Below are 21,124 nucleotides of genomic sequence, written 5' to 3' on the forward strand. Positions count from 1 at the left end.
CCCCACCTGGGATGCATCTCCCAGAATCACCTACTAATTAGGAGAGAGACTCGCTCCTGAAGAGAATAAACACTTCCACGCTGCCGCCCTCCCTCCCCGACTCCCCGCCCCCGCCTCGGTAATGAGATAAGTGTTTGGGGGATGAGGGAGAGAGGATAACAGGGACGTTCTTCACACGCAAGGTTTGACACCCGTCAGGCCCGTGACACCAGCTCTGTTTGGCTGGCGTCCCCCTGGTGAAAAGTCAGCAGGAAAAAATAGCCACAGGACTTGTCTGGGTTTGACAAGCTGTCTCAGCGTGTGATGAACTTGTCGAGAGGAGGCCATGTGATGTGTTAGAAGTGTCCCAGGCCTGGGAGCCAGGAGATGTGGGTTCGAATTCCAAGTCTGCCCCTAATAGCAGCATTCCGGTCACTGTGCTAGGCTCCATACATGTGTTCTGCTCTGCTTCCCTCAGAGCTAGTGCCATTCTCAGGTCAGATTCTGCTACTATGAGGTGGGCAATAGTTGGCTGAAACACTGCCTGGTAGGGTAGATTATGTTGTTGCCCCCCATTCCTCCTCCCTACTTGCAACCATGTAGTTTGCCATGAGACTGTGCAGCTCTTCTCACTAAAGGGGCAGAGTATATTTTCCCACCCCTTGATTTTGAGCTCAACCACGTGACCTGTTTGGGCCAATCACATGAGGCAGAGGTATAATGCCCAAGAGACACTGCCTGTTGTGCTCACCCTCTTGTGTCCTTGTCATCCCATCAAAGAGCTTCCTCTGGGTAGCTGCTGCACCTCATCCTGGACCCTAAATGAATGAACACATGTGGAACAGACTCACTTATACCTGACATTGAGGGTGATGGCATCAACACTTAATATTCATTCATTTGCCACTCATATTTACTGAGTACCTACTATGTGCTGAGAGCTGGATCAAATGCCCCCCAAAAGAAATATAAGCTTCCAAGTGATGACAATGTCATCCTCCAGTAAGAGGACTTGGGATCAAGTGGGGAGAACATCTTGGCTTCCTTAAAGAAGATGGGCTTCCAAACCTCTGTACCAGGCCACTGAGTTAATCTGAGAAAAGGGATCAAGAATACTGGAAAAGCAAGAATAATGTCCACGATCAACAGATCCATCAATACATAAGTCCTAGTCTCTTCAATCATGTCATGGACTAAGTTAAAACAAGGAAAAAGCTTAGTAAAGCATCACAAGAATGGAGAAGCATGAATCCTATGTACTCAATTTTGATATGAGGACAATTAATGACAATTAAGGTTATGGGGGGGAAGCAGAGAGAGGGAAGGATGGAGGGGGGTGGGGCCTTGGTGTGTGCCACACCTTCTGGGGGCAAGACATGATTGCAAGAGGGACTTTACCTAACAAATGCAATCAGTGTAACCTGGCTTATTGTACCCTCAATGAATCCCCAACAATAAAAAAAAAAGCCATAAACATTAAAAAAAAAAAAAAAGGGAAAAGAAAGAAAAAGGAGGCAAGGCAGACAGGCAGGCTACCATAATAAAGGAATACATCAAACGAAGATAATGGCATCCTAATCTCAGAAATGGTAGGATGTGAAAAGGAAGCACCTGGTGCCCACTTCGGCAGCACATATACTAAAATTGGAATGATACAGAGAAGATTCGCATAGCCCCTGTGCAAGGATGACACACAAATTCATGAAGTGTTCTGTCTGTCCTGGGAAAGGAAAGGAAAGGAAAGGAAAGGAAAGGAAAGGAAAGGAAAGGAAAGGAAAGGAAAGGAAAGGAAAGGAAAGGAAAGGAAAGGAAAGGAAAGGAAAGGAAAGGAAAGGAAAGGAAAGGAAAGGAAAGGAAAGGAAAGGAAAGGAGAAAGGAAAGGAGAAAGGAAAGGAGAAAGGAAAGGAGAAAGGAAAGGAATCATAGGACCAGGGATGTCCCTTCTCTATTGTACTCTAAGTCCAGGGAAGAACTCAATGGTGTTAAACCTGACTTTGGGGTCAAAGGGCAGAATATTGGAAAGAGCCTAGGAATCTTCGTTTTCAATGATTCACAAGGCTTTGTGCAAGTTCCAGGTGATATGACATACCCCATATGGGCCATTGATAAGTTCCCCAAGATGTTCTTCATCCAAGAGCCTTCCTATAAGCAGAAGCTGTGCCAGTTATTCAACATGGAGGAGACAGCTGCTTGAATCATTCCCAAACCAAGGCTTCAAAATCTATCCAACCCTACAATCCAAATGGCTCATTGAAAGGGAGGCCTATGCCCAGAGGCTGTGCCTGTCCAAAGTCCCCTGCATGTTAGAGGCCTCTAAAGAAGGAGGGATAAGGCTGGGGAAACCTTGTACTGAAAGCAGCAGCCTCATCCTGGGATGTTCTGGTGAGTCACAGCAGAGTAGAGGCAATGGCAAAATGCCAGGCAGCTTCTGAAGAGAGGTCAGTATTAAAAAACACCCAGATCTGAGGGGCAGGATGAGATCGGCCTGGAGCCGGGACTGGAGCCAGTTCAACATGTCCTGGGAAAAGGCAGGCAAACCTTGGGAAAGGGCCCAGCGCCACCCTCAGCCCAAGCCCCAGAGAGCCAGGATGGTAGGGCACACCAGAAGCTCTAAGACTCAGGCAGAAAGAACCAGTGGCATCTTGAGGCCAAGAGGAGGAGGAGACAATAAGGCCTTGTTCACAGGCTCCCTAATGCCCAGGTGCAAACTCAAAGAGAACTTTCCACAAACCCTGCTACCTGGTGGAGAGGTGGCTACAGCTTTGTTGTCAGGTTGGGTTCCTGCTGACTGCAGGGTGGGGTCAAGGACTGAGCCTGGAGGTAGAGCTCACTCATCACTGCCTGGCCAAGGGCTAACCCTGTCTTCCCCCTACTTCACACCCAGGTCTCAATGTCCCAGGAAGCCCTTCTCAAGACTGCCAAACGGAAACAACAACAGCTCAGACATATCCCAGACTTTCAGGCATCTTGTGCTTACAGGCACAGATGTTCTAGCCATTGGACTCTTCACATACTTTCAGACTGGTTAGCAGATAACTCTAGCCCCAGTACCCCACCCCAAGTTCTTCCCACCAACCCAGCCCTCCACATACCCTCCCCTGGAACCCATGGGCCACTGCACAAACCAGCAAGTCAATAGTTAAGGCCCACAGAGCAGGTGCCTTTATCTATCCTGATTAACTGGGGACTGTGCCCTGCTAGTTGTTAAACATTTTGAACATGCCACCTGAGGATAAGGTAAATGGCAAATATGATGCCCTGTCCAGTTAGTCACTGGCCTAGCATTTCCAGCATCTGTGTCCTTTCCCAAACCCCAGTGTGAGCGGAATGGGGTCTTCATCACCCCAGTCCTTCTAAAGGAACCCAATAGGCCCACCCTTCCCATGGTAACCAGGGACCTCCAGATCAACATCCCTTCAAGCCTTCCCACCTCACCTTGGTCTCAGCCCCCACTAGATCCCTGGATCATGACCTAATTAAGATTTAATTTTCTAACTTTAACCTTGATGCTCCCGGAAGACAGTGATAAACATCACACAGCATGCCAAGCTTTTCATACAGACCCTGATCTAATTCATGGGCTGAACACTAGAAGTTTTGAAGCCAAGAGCATCAATCCCTTTCATTTGCCTGCAGGCATTGGAATGCCTTGTTCAAGCTGAGCAATTCCAGCCAGCACACCTCTCCTCACCTGGCCCAACTCTGCCTGCTGCCTGATGCCTGCTGCTTGCTCCCTGGGGTTTTGCAAGAGAAATCTATTCACCTTGGGAGGAGGGAAGGACCTTTTAGCTCATGTCAGTTGGGGTATTTCCCCTGAGTTCCTAACCAAAGGTGTCTATCTGATGGTCTTGGCCATTTGTAGCAAAGCAGATGATTGAAGAAGATGTGCCTAGGGAAAATGGCTCATCTCAAGTCCAGCCCAGGATCTGGGCCTCCAAAGGTGGGTCATGGCTGGGGCAGGTCTACTGTCAAGAGCAGAGCCACTCAAATTAGTGCCTTCTCACCTTCACTCATTCTCACCTGTCTAGAACTAGTTTCCTGAAAGTGGAGACTCTGGGATAGAAGATGTTGATTCCCATACTTCCTCTTAGAGCAAGATGGCTGCACCACAGCCCTGGGGGCTGGAATTCAGGAGGTCTCCACCTGGCCCAAGATCTCTGGCCCAGGTAGAGGCCAAATACCTGGCAGAACACATTTTCTTCCTTATTGTATTAGTTGAAGTTCTCTAGAGAAACAAAACTAATAGGAGATAATAGATAATAGATAGACAGGTAGATAGATAAAGAGATATAAAAGATATTGGTTCATGTAATTATGGAGGCTGAGCAGTCCCATGATCTACTGGAAACCCAGCAAAGCTGGTGGCATAGAATGAAAGCCCAAGAACGGGAGAGCCAATGGTGTAGACTTCAGTGTGGGTCTGAAGGCCTGAGAACCAGGGGTGCTGAGGGCAGGATATCAATGTCCCATCTCAAGCAGTCAGACAGAGAGAACAGAAATTCAACCTTCCTCCACTTTCCTGTTCTTTCTATTCAGGCCTCTACTGATTGGATGAGGCCCTCCCACCGTGGGGAGTGTCATTTACTTTACTCAGTCCTCCAATGCAAATGCTAATTTCTTCCAGAAACACGTTCATGGCCACACACAGAAATGTTTTACTAGCTATCTGGGCATCCTGTGGTCAAGTTAAGTTGTCATGTAAAAGTAACCATCACACTGATGAAGTCAGCTACTGGGCCAGTTAGGATGGAGGAGTGTCATTGATAATATCTAGAAAATCCAGGAATCATACCCTCAGTGTCACTGATTGAGCCAGGGGTGGTTCCCCTCTGAAATGGCTGCCATTGTGTCCATTTCTGGGCCCTTAAACATCTCCCAAGGATAAGAACAGGTGTTCCTACAGTTGATTCAGGGTTGCAAAGGTCAAGCATTCTTACTAATTCAAGTTAAGGTAATGAATCAGAAGTCATTCAGGTAAATGCTGACACCTCTGTTAAGAGGTCATTCATAGTTAAAAGAGATCAGAGCTATAGGGCCCAAAGTATTTAAGATGGACTTGAACTTTTTGAAAGCATCTAGAGGACAGCCTTCAGATTGCAGGGTAAATAGTGTTAGATAATTTCAATATTATATCTATTCATATTGAGCACCAACTAAGTACCAGGCACCATCTTAGATCCAGAAGGTACAGTAGTAACATAAGGGTCATGGCAAGCTACAGAGAACAGAATCCTTTTACCCTAATTTGAGCAGAAAACTATTAATTGCACAATCTTTGGCAGTGATATAGGAGCAAGCTGTAGACTGAGCTTTCAGGAACAACTAACTCCCGAATTGCTTTGCAGGACTGGGCTACTGACACAGAGGCAGCCTCTGCCATAATGAAGAATCCTCAATGGTCAGAAAGCCACTGTGTCAACTGTTGCACCACACTGTGACTGCCAAGACCCACCCAACAAAACAGATGCTTAGTGGGCTGCCTCCCATCACAGATGTATGAACTAGTGCCCAAGTTCAAGACTCGCTGAGTTCTCCAATTAATGAAACCAAACTTATCTCCCTAGATGCATGTCACACAAGCCAATCCACTGTATTTGCCACAAATGATACCCAAGACAGAGCCAGTCCCTCCTTCAAGGAGTTTAGATTCTAGCTGAGGAAATGGACATTAAACACCTACTTACCTAATGAGTCATCTAAGGAGGACTGGGAGAAGTGCCCAGAAGGGGAATTATTGGATTATATGACAGGGAATGTGAACCAATCTAGAAGGTTAGGAAACATTTGCCTAAGGAAATGGCTGAAGGTTGAGAAGGAGTTACTTTGGTGAAGAGGGTTGGAGAGAACCTTTCAGATAGAGGAAATAGAAGGAGCCTTGAAGGATGGATTCAGTGTGATGCACGGAAGCCATTCTCAGCATGTGTAGAGATATGGATGCAGCCCATAGCCGGTCACGAGTGAGCTTAGCTGGTGAGAACAGCCTACCCAGACACCATTGAGAGGCAGGAAAACTTGGAAATAATAGAATAGATACTGTTTACCACTTATCTCATGCCTATTACATGCCAGGCACTGGTTGAATTATTTTTCATCAATTTACTCATTTCACCTGCCAACACCAAGCTGTTAGTGTCCCTGTTTTCAGATAAAGAAACGGAGGCACAGAGAGATTAAGTGACTTTTCCACAGCCATGCAACTAATAGGTGGTAGAGCCATGATCAAACCGAGAGCATCCATACTGCAAGGTCTGCAATCTCAACCCCTGTGTGATGCTACTCCTGCAACAAAGGGAAAGTTTGGGCCAAACAGAAGAGGACTTTGTGTGTCACTGTGTTGTTAAATGTTAAAATATAATTAACAATAGAAGGCAGAGTTCAGTAAGTAGCAAATGTTTAGAGCAGTGGAAAGAGGCTGAAGGACCTTGCAGAAGATGCTGTACCTTAACTTTCTTCCCTCACCCTTCCCTGTCGGTGCACTTGGCCTTAACTCCCAGATGACAGAACCTGCTCCTCTTTGCCTGAGGGCATCTTTAGCCAAAGCCTGCTCTGCCCACCCATTCAGCAGGCCAGATGAGCCAGAGAATTACTAGAACCTCAGGAGTAGCCCTCCAACTGATGACTAAAGAATGGGATAACTGCAAGGTATGTGTTCCACAATCATTCCCACAGTTTCCCCAGGGTATTGACCCTAAGTCACTCACAGTAATTTGCTGGATACCACACTTTGAACTGCCATCTCACCATCTCTGCCCCATGTTGTCACCCCCTACCAGTGTTTCCTAAGATCACCACTCACAGAGATGACATTCAGTCAAATCCTCGTCAGAAGAGGTGGGATGAAGAATAGGTACAATTTCTGTATGGAGACAAGTGGAAGGTATCATTCTGGCTGAGGAGTCCCATGTGAGGCAGAGTCTGAAGGAGCCTTGTTATTATTCATGTAACCTACAGTGTATGTTATTCCTCAGCTGGGAGATCCTGTCCTTATTCCCACCTTCCATAAGGTGAGAATCCTCACCTTATTCCCACACCAAGCCTGTCAGCCCTGAGGGCCAACCATTCCCACATGGCTAAGCTGCCTCTGCGGGGTCACAGAGCTTCAAAGCTCTGTTTGAAGTTGAGACCTTACTATACCCTCTCCAGCAAAGATTACTAGGAAAATGTTACATAGCTTGGTCACTGCCAGTCTCCTGGCCCTCCTTCTGTCACTGCCCTCACAGCTAGAGCTTACAAGAGTCATGGGGCTGGAAGGAGATATACTTTTGTTAGGTAGATGGAAAGGTTTTTCTCTGGGCTCATTGAGAGATGAGGAGCTTGTCCCTCTACTCTCCCTCGACAAAGTACTAGAGTCTTCCACGGGGCACAGTGTGACTCATGGTGTATGCTAAAGACCTAATATTTGAGGCCGGGTGTGGTGGCTCATGCCTGTAATCCTAGCACTCTGGGAGGCCAAGGCGGGTGGATTGCTTGAGCTCAGGAGTTTGACACCAGCCTGAGCAAAAGTGAGACCTCCATCTCTATTAAAGATAGAAAAACTGAGGCAAGAGGACCACTTGAGCCTGAGTTGGAGGTTGCTGTGAGCTATGATGCCAGGGCGCTCTACCCAGGGCAATAGCCTGAGACTTTGTCTCAAAAAAAAAAAAGACTGAATATTTATTGCCCCCCCTCTACAAATTCACATGTTCAAATCCAAACCCACCATGTGATGATATTAGAAGATGGGGCCTTTGGGAGATAATTAGGCCATGAGGGTGGAGCCCTCATGAATGGAGTTAGTGCCCTTGCAAAATACAGACTCTGAAGATCTGACTTGCCCTTTCCACCATGTGAAGACACAATAAGAAGATGCCGTCTGTGAACCAGGGAGCAAGCCCTGATCAGATACCAAATCTGCTAGCATCTTGATTTTGAACTCCCCCACCCCCAGAACCATGAGAAATAAATTTCTTTTGTTTATAAGTCACACAGTATATATTATTTTGTTATAGCAGCCTGAACAGACTAAGACAGTGTGGCAGATGGTATTTTCCAAAGGCAGCCACAAAAGCATATGTATCCCATCCGCCACACTCCCCTAACTCTGTGACTGCCACTCTTCCCACAGACTATTCCTCCCCTTTAATCTGAGTAGGGCTGCTGATTGTTCTGACCAATAGATTATAGTGGAAAGGATGTGATGTGACTTCTGAGGTCAGGTCATAGAAAGGAGACAGTCTCCACCTGCTTCTTTTTTTCAGAATCTTGCTCTGGGAACCCATCCACCATGCTTTGAGGAAGCCCAAATCAGCTCATGGAGAGGGTCCACATAGAGAGGCACAGGGTGAGAAGACTGAGCCCCCCTCCACTAGCCAATACCAGCATCACAGACCTTCAAATGGCTCTAACTCCCAGCCCCCAGTCTTTGAGGCTTCCAGCAGAGGCTCCAGACATCATGGAACAGAGTCAAGCTGTCCACAAGTATCCTGCCCAAATTTTTGATCCATAGAATCTGTGATCCACTGTGTTTGTGAACTATTTGTTACACTCATAGTAACAATTTGTTACAATCATAGTAACTAGAACACTAAGTTTCCCAAATTCCTAGGGTTGAGCCGGGTTGGGTTGAGTTGAGTTTGCTTGGGTTTGGCTTGACATTGGTCTATCCCGATGAGGGTAACTTTAAGAAGTTATGCTCTGAGTCAGGGTCCTGGCCCCTGCACACCTTCCCTAAAGCCATCCCCTGTCTGCAGGTCTGAAAGGCACATGCATCGTATCTCTACAGCATCATCCTCCCAAAGGAGGTGAGGACAACAGGCTATCTGCTGATACCAGGCCAGGCTGGGGTGATGCCGCTAACTCATAGTCACTCCTTACAGTACCACTGTGTCTCTTGTTTCCATCTGACACTCACCTCAGGACAATACTGTCTGGGCCTCATGGCCAGGTAGGCAGCCTTCCCTTCTCCCGCCTGATCCATAACACCCTTGCCCATCTGCCCAGTTCAGAGTCCTCCACCTTCTCAGAAGCAAAGTGGCATTGCCAGGGCAGCAAGTGTCTGCAAAATTTGTTATTTATTCCATTGCTCACATCTGTAAGTCAAGCCTCTCTGGGGCTCACTGAGATGTTTTTAATCTCTCTTTTGGCTCTTCCTATCTGCGTGGCCCACTAATACTGGGAACTCTCTTAAAGCAGCAGTACTTAGCCCTGGGCATGGCCCAGCCCTGCAGACAGATGGTGCTTTAGTGGTGACACTGACAGTGACATTGATGTTGAGCATCTTAACCCATTACCCCTCCCCACATGCACCTGGCTAAGGGCATGCCCATGTAAACCTGCTCCCATAGGCTTCTTCCAGCAACTAAAGCCAGGAGCGAAAAACGTTAGCAAGCAAAATCACTACCTCCTTTCGAAATCGCTTTTTGCTTGGGAGCTGGGATGCCACTAATTAGCTGTGTGACTTTGGGCTAATCATGTCAACTCTCAAAGCCTCATGCTCCTTATGTGTAAAATACACCTAGCACCTACCTCAAAGGCTTTGTGAATGAATAAAATGAGATAAGGCATGCTTATTGCAGGCTCACTGAGTTCCAGAAACTGCACCACACCCTTCACATTAGTATTAGTTACTATAGTTTGGAAGTCTTTGAGAACCTTCTACCCCCATAAGCCCAGCTGGGCTCCATGAGACTGTACAAATTATTTGATTGTGATCGACATTAACTAGATTGAAAGGACTTGAAACAGTGAGTAATCAATTGGGACAGGAAAATATCTTGGAAACAGATTTGTTCTCTTTGTAATATGAATTACATGAGACATCAGAAAGGAAATCAACCTTGGGTTTGGTTCTGAGGTGGCAGCACTGAGTTAGGAGCATGGCACCCTGGGTCCTCCTTCCACATTTATCCCACAGCAGTCACAGGAGTAGGTGCTTACAGTTACTTCCTATTATGTGGTGGACACAATCCAAAGTCCTTCTCACAGCTGCTGAGCTCTGCAGGGACTGGCCTCAGCACCAGCCACCTTCCCCTCCCTCATTTCTCCCAGCCCTCTGGGCCGCTTCACTGTTCCTTGAACTCCCCTGGCCTTCACTTGCCTCAGGGCCTTTGCACTTGTTGTTATTCTGCCTGAAATCCTTCCTGAAGATCCCTCTGGGCTCACTGCCACATATTCACCTCCCCCCTTAAAGTGCTTTGCTTTTTTTTAGGTTTCTTATTCTGACATTATTATTACGTATCTGTTTGTTCATGTGCTTACTGTCTATCTCTCCTCACTAGAATGTAAGCTCCTGAAGGAAAGGGACTTTGTTTTTAGCCATCCTTTTATCTGAAGCATCTATAATAGTAGCTGACACATGGTAGGTGCTCAATAATACTCATGGATGAGCAAATGGCCTTTAAAGTCACACCAACCCTTCAGTTCGTTGAACCATTCCCTTTGTCTTAGGGGTAAAGTCTTCCGGAGCCCCTCATCATCTAGTCTCTGCAAAGCTCTGGTTACTTCCTCACCCCATGTACCCCCACCACTCACACATACTCACACACAAAGAGATACACAGATAAACATGCATACACACTCACAGACACACAGATACACAAAGATACTCACAGAACACACAAACATATGCACAGGCATATACAGAGACACCTTCTACAAAAAGACACACATGGACACATGGGCACACATGAATACACACACTCAGGCATATATAGAGACATATATACAGGCACACAAAAATGGATACACACACATACACACACAGATACACACATAAACCTGAACAGACTCACACAGAAATGGATAGACACAAACACAGAGATAGACATCGCCTCCCGATGCACAGCGATACACACACCCCTGTGCTCACCTCCAGGATTTGACCACTTTACACAGGCCAGTTGCTCTATCCCAGCTCCCATTCAGTCCCCAGGTCACAGCTCTGATGTTGTCCTCCCCAGAGGGTCAGTTATAACTTGATAGTAAAAAGCACAGCCTCTGAAGCCAGATGACCTAAGTTCAAATTTTGGCTTTGCCACTTGCTAGCTTGGTGAGGTTGGCCAAGTTATTTAGCCTCTCTGTGCCTCAGTTTCCTTCACAATAAATTGGGACGGTGATACTAATAGTAGCTACCTCACAGGGTCAGTTTGAGCAGTAAATGAGATTACACAGGTAAAGTGTTTGGAACAGTGCCCGGCCCATAATGAAGATGGATTAGCTATTAGTGTTACACACAGACTGTGCCTAAGATTGGATTAGGTGCTCCTCCCAAGTGCTCCTTAGCATCTGATACAGCTGTCTGTGTGTGGCATGGATCCGACTGCATTACAAATGTGTGTTTATTGTCTTTCTCTTCCACAGGGTTGGGAGGCCATGAAGGACATCTTGTGCACTTAGAGCCCCCAAGCCCAAGACTTGCACACAAGGTGCTCAACAAATATCTGCTGAATGCACAAATGCCCTTGGGTGAGCCATTTATCTGCTCTGGATGATCCTTTCTCTTCTATAAAGTAAGATCATCGGACCAAAAATTTTCTAAGGTCCTTCCCAAATAGTCTACAATTCTTCAATTCTATGCTTGACCCTGCATGCGAAGAAAAGTTCTTCCCTTGTTATACCAGAACCATAATCAGTATCTTCCTGAAAGCTCTTTTCAACTTTTCTGTATCTTTCCCAAAGGGAACTTACAAAATGAAGGACGTCAAGGGTCCTTGGAAATGAGTTCAACCCTAACCTTTCACCACGGAGGGAGCCGAGGCCCAGACACTAGAATAGGCTTGTTCAAGGTCACTCAGCCAGTTAATGGAATAACAAGGACCACACTTCAGGGGTCATGACTCACTATACTATAATATTTTTTCTTCAGAAAAAAATGTGATTTGGAGAGATTTCTTTAGCAAAGGCATAATAGTAAAAACTAGAAAACTTTAGATAAAAATTTAAGAGAGGAGATGAGTCCTATCTCCTTAAAGTATCACTGAGTGCTTTTGCTATAACAATACATAATAAAAATAACAGCAGCTAACTGGTTTAGCAAGTTCTTGCCACTGGCCAGGCACTGCACTAAACACTTTGCACACTTTTTCTCATTTAATCCTCCAAAAGATGCTATGAGAAAGGTACCCATTTTATAGATGAGAAAAACTGAGGCTTAGTAAGGAAAAGTAACTTTCCCAAAGGTACCCAGGTAGTAAGTGGTAGAATGTGGCTCTGAACAAATGAGATGTGATTCCAGCTTCAGGTACCTGACTAGACACCAGCCATCCTGTCAGAATGTTAGCAACATGTCCTCTCAAGTTGAGTTAACATTTCTAGAAAGACTGATGCATTTAGCAGGAACAAGTTCACATAGCAAAGTGTGGACTGGGCATTTTTGTGCTATAACTTTCTCTCTCCCCCTTTTTAAATGATAACTTTCTGTATAGGCAATGTGCATGTGCTGCAGACACAACTTCAGAGAAGTGAATTATAAAAGGTATGGGTTGTATCAGTCAGCTATTGCTGGGTAACAAAAACCATCCCATTATCAGCAGCACGTGACATTAAGCATTTGTTCTCATGGCCACAGGTCTGAGGGTCAGCTGTGCATCTGCAGGTGAGCTTGTCTAGGCTGGACTGAACTCCAAGCTATGGATTCGGGTTAAGCTTCCCCACATGGCTCCTCCTTCTTCTGAGACCAACTGACTCCCCAGGGCACTTAATCATATGATAATGGAAGAAACAGAAGATGACAAGTGGAAACACACCATGCCACTTAAGGCTTCAGCTTCAAACTTGCAGGTCATCACTCTCTCTACATTCTAATGGCCATAGCAAATTGCACACCCCTGTCCAGCATCAGTGGGATGGTAAATAGACCCCTCTCTCATGGGAGGAATAGCATGGGCCTGGTTAGAGTGCAGGTGAGAAACTGGGAATGATTGTGTAATCTACTGTATAGGGTCACTTAAAGATTTAGCAAGATACAAGCATTGGCATGCTTTTGTTTAGTAACGATAGGGGAAGGAGAGTGGTGGGAAAATGGTGTTGCCTTTATGTCAACTGCCAGGGCAAGATTTCCCAGTTCATTTTGAATTTAGTCCCAGTGTTTCCAGGGAGGGTCGAGGGAGATAGGGAAGCTTCTAGACTGTATAGGGGATATAGGAACTGGCAATTTCCTGAGGTGTATTCCCAGACCATGATTAGCACAGCAGTTATTGCCCTTAAATTAGAGATGTGTTCAGCCTTCAGCCTGTGTGTCATAAAGAACCATGGCACTTCCAGGGAGCTTATAGGGAAAGCAGGCGAACAAACACAGACAGCCTGGACACCTCCATGCACACGAGATGATAACCAGATGGCCGCGCTGCCTCTTGTGACAGTACCTCTCCTTCCTGCTGCCTCTGCAGTGCCGCTGCCTCCTGCCCTTTTCCCTCTTGAGCTAGCGGGGGAGAAATTCCACCCATACGAGGCTGGCCAATGAAGTCAACAAGTCAGCTGGGCTCTTCCTGCCCCTGGTGTGTTGTCTTTCTCACTGCCTCCTATCTGTCTAGACAAGCTGTGCTCTCTCTCTCTCACTCTCTCTTTGTCCAACCTCCATCTTCTCACTTGGCATGACAGGTGCAAAATCCTCCTCCTGCCCTGCCCCAGAGATAGGAGCTCTATGTGCTGTGTGAGGCAGCGAAGTGCTTCTGGGACAGCACTGAGGACCTGCAGCCTGTGAAGTGTAATGAGAGTGGCTCTGTTCCCAGCCTTGGAGCCAGGAAGGCCTAAACAAAATCCAGCCTTGCCACTGTCCAACCTGGTGACTTCTCTAAGCCTAAAGCTTCTTATCAAGAAAATGGTTGGAATGATGGTATCTACCTCATCGAGACGTCATATAAGGGTTACATGAAGACTTAGAGCTTTGAATATAATTATACTCTGAAGTGCATACCTATTACCATCATATGTTTCTTGGAGTTATGATTCCTCATAACATGAACCTCATGTTAGATCTATGTAGACATAGTCCATGGACTTGGAAGCCTTGAACATCAACCCTGCCAAAGTGAAGCTTTGTCATCCATTCATCCATTCACCCATCTGTCCATCCATCCATCCACTCATTTAATAATTTTAATCTTTGGTCCACCACTATACCTAGATCGAGTCCAGACACAGAGGGAAACGTGAAGAAATATAGAACACAACCCATGTCTCAAGTAGCCCCCAGTCTGACTGGGAGTCAATGCCTTCGAGCCTAGCACAGTAAATGTGGGAGACTCCCACCCAAACAAGGCAAAAAGTCCCACTGCCCTATTCTCAACAGACCCCATCTTTGCTGACAGAAGCCCAGTGACAGGGAGTCCTTCCAGTTCTCTCTGTAATAAAATCTCTGTCTTGGAGCTGAAATTCAGCTTCTGTGATGTTTGCCCTCTTGGGACATCCACAGGCAGCTGTTCCCTCTCCCCTGAGCCTTCTATTCCTTGAACCAGACATCTGAGTTCCCTAAATGAGTCCTCACTATCCATCTCAAGGTGCCAACTCCTTCCCACAACACCCCTTTCGTGTAAAGTGACAATATAGGGGAAGTCACAAGACATGATGTCAACCCATTTGGGGTGTTTATGGAACACTAACTAGCTCCATGGAGCTTAAGTACAGATTCTAGCAAAATAAAGGCTCATTGGTCACCACATCTGAGAAACTCTAGGTAAGCAAAGCCAACCACGTTCTGTTACTGAAAGACATTGGTCAAGTCTTTGTCAAGTACTTGTGGCTGCCCAAAGAGTGATATGGAATGCTGCATATCCCTACATCTTTAATCTCAGGACTTGACTCTGCTTGTGGAGAGAACTCTTTAGGGACAGTAGTGTTAAAAAAAAAAAAAGTCCAGATTATGGGCATATAGGCAAGAAAGACCATTCTTAGTTGGATAGTGTACAGGAGCTATCATGTCCCACACACACTCGATGGAGCTTAATGCACTCTGCCCTGACTTCTGATCACCAGCACTGCATATCTGTCTGAGAGCTTTCTGGCTACCACAGCCCACCATGTCTATATCCACAGCAGGCTGGAATTTCTAGAAGTCTAATAACCTCCTCCCTAGGAGCAGCTCTCAACCAATGATCAACAGCTGCTCCTCCATCAGTTGTGATAACGCTAAGGTTTACACGTATTATCTACAGTCTCCCAGGGTTCCCAGTGGGAAGGAGCCCCACTTGCCTACACGAGTGACTGACTTCATCACATAATCTCTGTTGGATCATTCCTTTCCCTGTCCCCTAGTCCCCCGTTGGTTTTTCCTGTCATTTCCTTCCAAACAATGATTGGTACTCAAATTCCTAGGTTGTCCAAACCACAACAATGTTCTGGGAGTTTTCTCTGGGATGTTGGGGCTTGAGCACAAAGGAGAGAGAGAGAGAAAAGGGGTGTGTTGCAAAGGCAGGCCTGGGCATACCCTGCTTGAGTTCATCCTCCTGCTCCTGTCAGCCCCGCAACCACGGCTCTGGGGCCTCCCTCCCACCCTCTGTCTCTCTAACACAGCGGTTCTCAACCCACAGGTTCCTGTCGCGACCCACAGGAACTGTATTAAAGGGCTGCGGCATTAGGAAGGTTGAGAACCACTGTGCTAACACGTCTCTCTAATACACCTCTCCTGTCTCTAACATTCTCTCTCTCTCTCTCACACACACACACACAAACACACACATCTCATATACATCTCTCCTGTCTGCTGGCTTCGATTTCCCCACTGCTTAAGGACTCAGTCTGGCCAGGGTGGAAGAGGACTCCAGGCAGAGAGCCATAAAAAAAAATAAATAAATAAAAAAAGGGAGAAGGATCTCTTGGGAATATAAATCACTCCCCGGCTGAGAGACCTGGCGTTCCCAAGCCTGGAAGGTAATTCACAGAGCTGAGAACAACTTGGCAAGTGACTCCCAAGTCGGAGCAGGACCCGGGGCCAAGTTTCTGGGTCACTTTTCTCCATGTTACTGTGGGTGTAACCTTGATCCCTCTACTGAGGTAAACAACAGGGTCTGAATTATTTGGTTTGGAAAGGGAAGAGGCCCCCGGGAGGTTGAGCGTGGCAGTAATAAATGAGGCGCAGAGACAGCTGTGCAGAGTATGCCGGCTCGCTCTCTATTAGCACAAACCCGGGGCATCTCCACAAGCTAAAAGGCATCACTCTTCTCGCCCAATAGCAGGGACCAGAGTTGCAGAAGCCACAAATCACGAGGCAAAGTGCAGAAGAATGTTTGCCATTTCTTGGGATGGAAATAATAATAATCTGTTCCGTGTATTTATCCAACACATATTCTCCAAGCTTTGCACTCAAATTTATCATAAGTCGCCAGGGTCTGGATGTTTCTTAATTAAAACTTTTATTGGAGAAAACATACAAAATAAAGACAAAAAAAATTACCCCCAGGAATGAGTTATGTGGAGGGTCAGCATCTTACATCTCTTCAGCATTTGTCTTTTTATCCTTTTGCCATTTGCACAGTTACGGCCTGATCAGTCCTGCTATTTTGACTGTTCATTACTTAAAAAAATTAACCATAAGTACCTGTACTGGATGCCCCAAAAGAGAGAGAGGAAGGGCATGAAAATGCATTGAGCAGCTCCTGAGTGCCAGGCACATCTGATGCACATTATATTCTTAATTCTCATTGCAACCCCAGGAGCTACCATTTAAGTGATTACTACGTGCCTGCTAAGTGCTTTCAATGCATTACCTCATTAAATCCTCACAAAGTCCTCTGATTTGTGTTCTTTCTGTCCCCATGTTTCAGATGAGGACACTGAGGCTTAGAGAGGTTAAGAAGCATCAAGAAACTCTTGCAGGTGGAAGCAGGAGGGAGCCCAGGTCTGCCTGGCTCCAGGGCACTGGTTTCCCTATGAAGAAGGAGAGGAGAGAAAGGACAGGGAGCTAGAGCTCTGCGTTGTGCACTAGGTTCTCCCAGAAGCTGGACTCCCAGCCATCACTTAGCCAAGAGCATGTGCAAGCGGAGGTGGCCAGGAGCCTGGGGGCAAAGCCCCACAGAGGCCAGCTAGGCAGGTGAATACGCTGTGGCAGTGGCATGCCTTCCAGCCCCGGCTCCAAAGAGCCCAGCTGGACTTTGTTCTCTGTACCCCGAGACTGCTGGTGGCAGGCTGACAAATAAGCCTGCTTTGCCTGTGGCAACCACAGGGCCTTGACTGAGGCAGACAGCCAAGAGCCTGAGTCACAGGTATCTTCCCAGAAAAAAGCATAGATGCGGAGTATCACCAAGCCACAGCAGTGGCAAAGCACAGAGTGGGAGCGCACAAGCCCCTGGGGCCTGGGGCTGCTGCATGCCCCTCCCTATGGCTTACAGATTGCTGAGAGGCCTTTCAAGGTCCTCATGACAAACCTCGCTTTTAATTGGAGCTGGTCTGAGTGGGTGTCTATACCTGGCCGTTAGACAGTCTCTAAGACACTCGGCATTTCAAGCTCCTGGAGTGAACAGACCTTCACAGGGCAGCCTGGGACACACTGAACCCAGGTGCAAGAACTCACACACACATACACACACACACACACACACACACACACACACATCCAATCTCTCTCCTTCTCTCACATACACACCTCTCCCACCTAGCCTGCCAAAGTATAGGAAAAAACCCCAAGTCGCTACACACATTGTTTTCTATGTTGATAGGTGTCAATTTACTGCAGTCAATGGAATGAACCTACAGCAGGACATCTGGGAAGTTTTCACTACTCTGCTATCACAAACAAATAATGTCGAGTAAAAAGAAAGCAGGTTACAAAAAGACATGAACAGGATGCATGCTACCACCTTTGTAAAATCTGAAAGCATTCCAAGCAATGTTCTAAATCATGCAGAGATTGGTACACCAGCCCCTGCATGATGGTGACCTTGGGAGAAGAAGGGAGGAGTTGGAGTGTTAGCTATATTTGAAAATTTATAATTTATATACATATGAAAGAAATGAAATATGACAAGATGTGAATGTCTAACCTCTATGGGAGGTTCCTGGGTATTTCATATTATAATACTTTGTATAATTTTCTGTGTTTAGAATATTTCTTAATCCTAAATCACATTTTAATGATTTTTAAAAATTCAACTAAAACTGAATATTGGTATACCTTATGACCCAGCCTTTCTACCCCCAAGTATATACTCAACAGAATGTGTTCACACCTTTACTGACAGATTCACGCAAAGAACATTCATCCCAGCGCTATTTGTAACAGTCTTCAACTGGCAAATGACCCCAGTGCCCATCAGTAGTGGAATGGATAAATATATTGTGTGTACACACAAGGGAATCCCATACTGCAATGAGAATGATGGAATTACAACACTCAACAACAAGAAAGGAACTCACACACTTTATGCTGAAGGAAAGCATCAGACACAAAAGAGCCCATGAGATACGGTTCTCTTTACATGAAGACCTACACTCTGTTGTAGAAGTCAGGATAGTGCTGGTCATGGTCTGTTTCTTGATCTAGATATGGTTGCATGTGTTCAGTTTGTGACAATTCATCAAATGGGTGTTTATATGTGCACTTTCCATCAGTATGTTACATTTGAATGAAATCTACATTAATTATTTTTTTCCAAAAGTAAAAGTTCAGGTACATTTAACATAATACTCTCATCCTGTGGTCCCCAACCCCCTGGCAGTGGACTGGTACCAGTCTGTGGCCTTTTAGAAACCAGGCTACACAGCATCACCTTCTTTCTCATCCCCCCATCCTGTGGAAAAATTGTCTTCCTTGAAACCAGTGCCAGAAAGATTGGGGACCGCTGCTCTAGGCTATCACTGGAGGCCATTGTCCACCATTAATTTCTCAGCTTGAATTAATCTATTGATCACCACTGTTGTAATATACTCAATATCAGACATGAAATTATCAACCTGGAATAGCGTCTAAGTTGCTGCAGTAATGAGCAGTGGCAGTTGAGGGGGCTCTCTTAATGGTGTTTCACAGGAAGTATCATTGCTTCTCTGCATCCCTCCAATGGAAAGTCTGTTTTTAGCAACGACCCCATCAGAAAAGGACTCATCTCACCCCCAAAGGAAATTAAACTATCCCTCTCCATTCTAGAGCAGTGGATGGATCACAGTCGGGAACCAAGCACCCAGGTTAGGGGAGGTGCTACTGGGCAGCTAAAGGAGAAATCCTTCAGCCAACTCTTTGAGAGAACAGACGTCCTCAGATGTTACCTGCTGGCAAAAGCCTGGGTCTTATGTGATCTTTGAGCAGGAGACTAAGCAAATGGTCAAGCCAGCCACGTGCAACCCCGAGAGACGAGGAGGGCACACCCACAGCACATGTGCCCTCAGCTCCCTGCAAAGCCCCTGGCAGACATCACTAATCAATCAAAGCCCTTGTAGCTATGAGACCAGACTAGGTCTCACACAGCCTTTCTCAATGCCTCTCTGGGAAACTGGGAAGAAGAAGATCTGACAGAAACTCTTCCCTGGGTTATTCAGGCTAAGGGGCAGGGAAGTCTTGTTATTAATAATTGCATAGTAAAGAGCAGTGGAGACTAAACAGCACGACACATTGCTGGTGACTCTGGGTTCCATGTACACATTCACTCTCCTGTTAATTGATAGCAAATATATGTAGGTTTTATTTTAGACAGTGGACTGCGATCTTTCTGTGGTCCTAAAGTAAAGTACTCCTTTGAACTACTGTAATGGTTACATAAAGGGCAGGGGACTCCACATCAGCAGCCAGGTATACACATCCTTCTGTAATAGCAACAAGCCGAGAGGTATAGAAGCTAGAAACTTTCCCTGTTTCATGATTGTGCACAAGCAAGATGAGGGCAAGACCTCAGGCCCATGAACCCCTTAAAGGCCAAAAGTGACACCTTTCCTGTGCAAAAGCATTCCCAAAGGAACAAGTTTCTGATGGACACGGCTGCTACCCATTGCTCATGGGGACACCATTCACGTTGTGTGTTTTGAGTTTGCTTTCCCTGGAGCTGTATGACATGGTATCCTGGCCCACACAGAACTGTGGAAGACACTGCCCACAACTTACACCCTAGGGGAGGGCAGAGGGCCCTGGGAAGAGCCATCAGTCTTCAGGCCAGGATCAATCTACCCAGCTATGAATAAAACAGAGCTGTCTCTCACGTGACCAGCTCCCCAGAGCTCTCAAGCCCCCAAGCCCCTTTTGCAACCCCAACCAATTCTGAAGCTTGGCTGCAGGCAGAGAGCAGAGCTGCCGAAGAGCTTGCAGACAGCCATCTATTCTCACATCCCCACCGTGGGAGGACTGACAGCCACACGCAGCCACAACGTGGCTCCCAGGCCAGCTGCTGATGTACCCCGTGGCTCAGATCCAACCATCAAAATGGCTTTTTTCCCCATGGCTGAGGTGGCAGACAGAGCTTTCCTCTCCTAGGGGAGGGTGAAATGGTGACTAGGTCGCTGTTAACCCCGCATTTAACCTGACTGTGCATCTGACATGTTGAGCACCGTCTCTATTCCTCGCAGCACTGCCTGCTCCCTGAGGTGACTGCTGTACATCAGTTCATCTGTCTCCTCTTAGCCCTCCATTCCTCCCTCAGCTCCTCGAGAACACCCTTCCCTCCCATGCACCTCTACCCTCCCTCTGCCGCCCAGAGCTAGACCTGAAAACACTTCTAAGGACTTTTCAAGTTTCCATTCCATCTCATTCTCTGATTTTTCACCCAGCTCTTTCAGGCATTTTTCTTGAGATTATAAGGTGAATCCCAAGAGCTTGGATTCTCTGAGATGAGTATCCCAAAAGTGAGCAGGTTGCTGATACCAAAGGGGGGAGTGGAGCACTTCTCCCCAGCAGCCAGGCACCAGGCATCTTCTGCTCTTGAGGCAGTATCAAACTTCTCAGAACTGAATGTCTTTCTCAATGTGTAATTTTGCCTTTCACTGGGGAGGGCCCAAATCAGAGGAAGTGACATGGGATGTCATGCCATGACCTGTCCAAGGAGGCCACAGCTGGAGCTGACTCCTAAGTGGAGGGCCTTTAGCACCACGCCAACACATTTGGGTTTTAATTTGTACCAAATTGGGAGCCATTGAAAGTTCCTGAAGAGGGGAATATATGTGCAGACTGATATTTTGGGAAGGTATGCAGGAGAAAAGCTTGGAAATATTGGGATGGCTGGGGTTTGTGCAATACTCCAGGAAAGAAGAGAGGAGG

At 46.5% G+C, this 21,124-nt stretch overlaps 1 non-coding gene across 1 annotated transcript; it reads left to right on the top strand.

The window, feature by feature from the left end:
- Window positions 1-1,593: 1,593 nt before the first annotated feature.
- Window positions 1,594-1,700, top strand: LOC128578731 (U6 spliceosomal RNA). Its single transcript, XR_008377866.1, has one exon. It is a non-coding gene; the product is annotated as a U6 spliceosomal RNA (small nuclear RNA).
- The last annotated feature ends 19,424 nt before the right edge of the window (window positions 1,701-21,124 follow it).

This window comes from Nycticebus coucang, chromosome X (genome assembly GCF_027406575.1).
Source record: "Nycticebus coucang isolate mNycCou1 chromosome X, mNycCou1.pri, whole genome shotgun sequence".
Taxonomy (NCBI): Eukaryota; Metazoa; Chordata; class Mammalia; order Primates; family Lorisidae; genus Nycticebus; species Nycticebus coucang.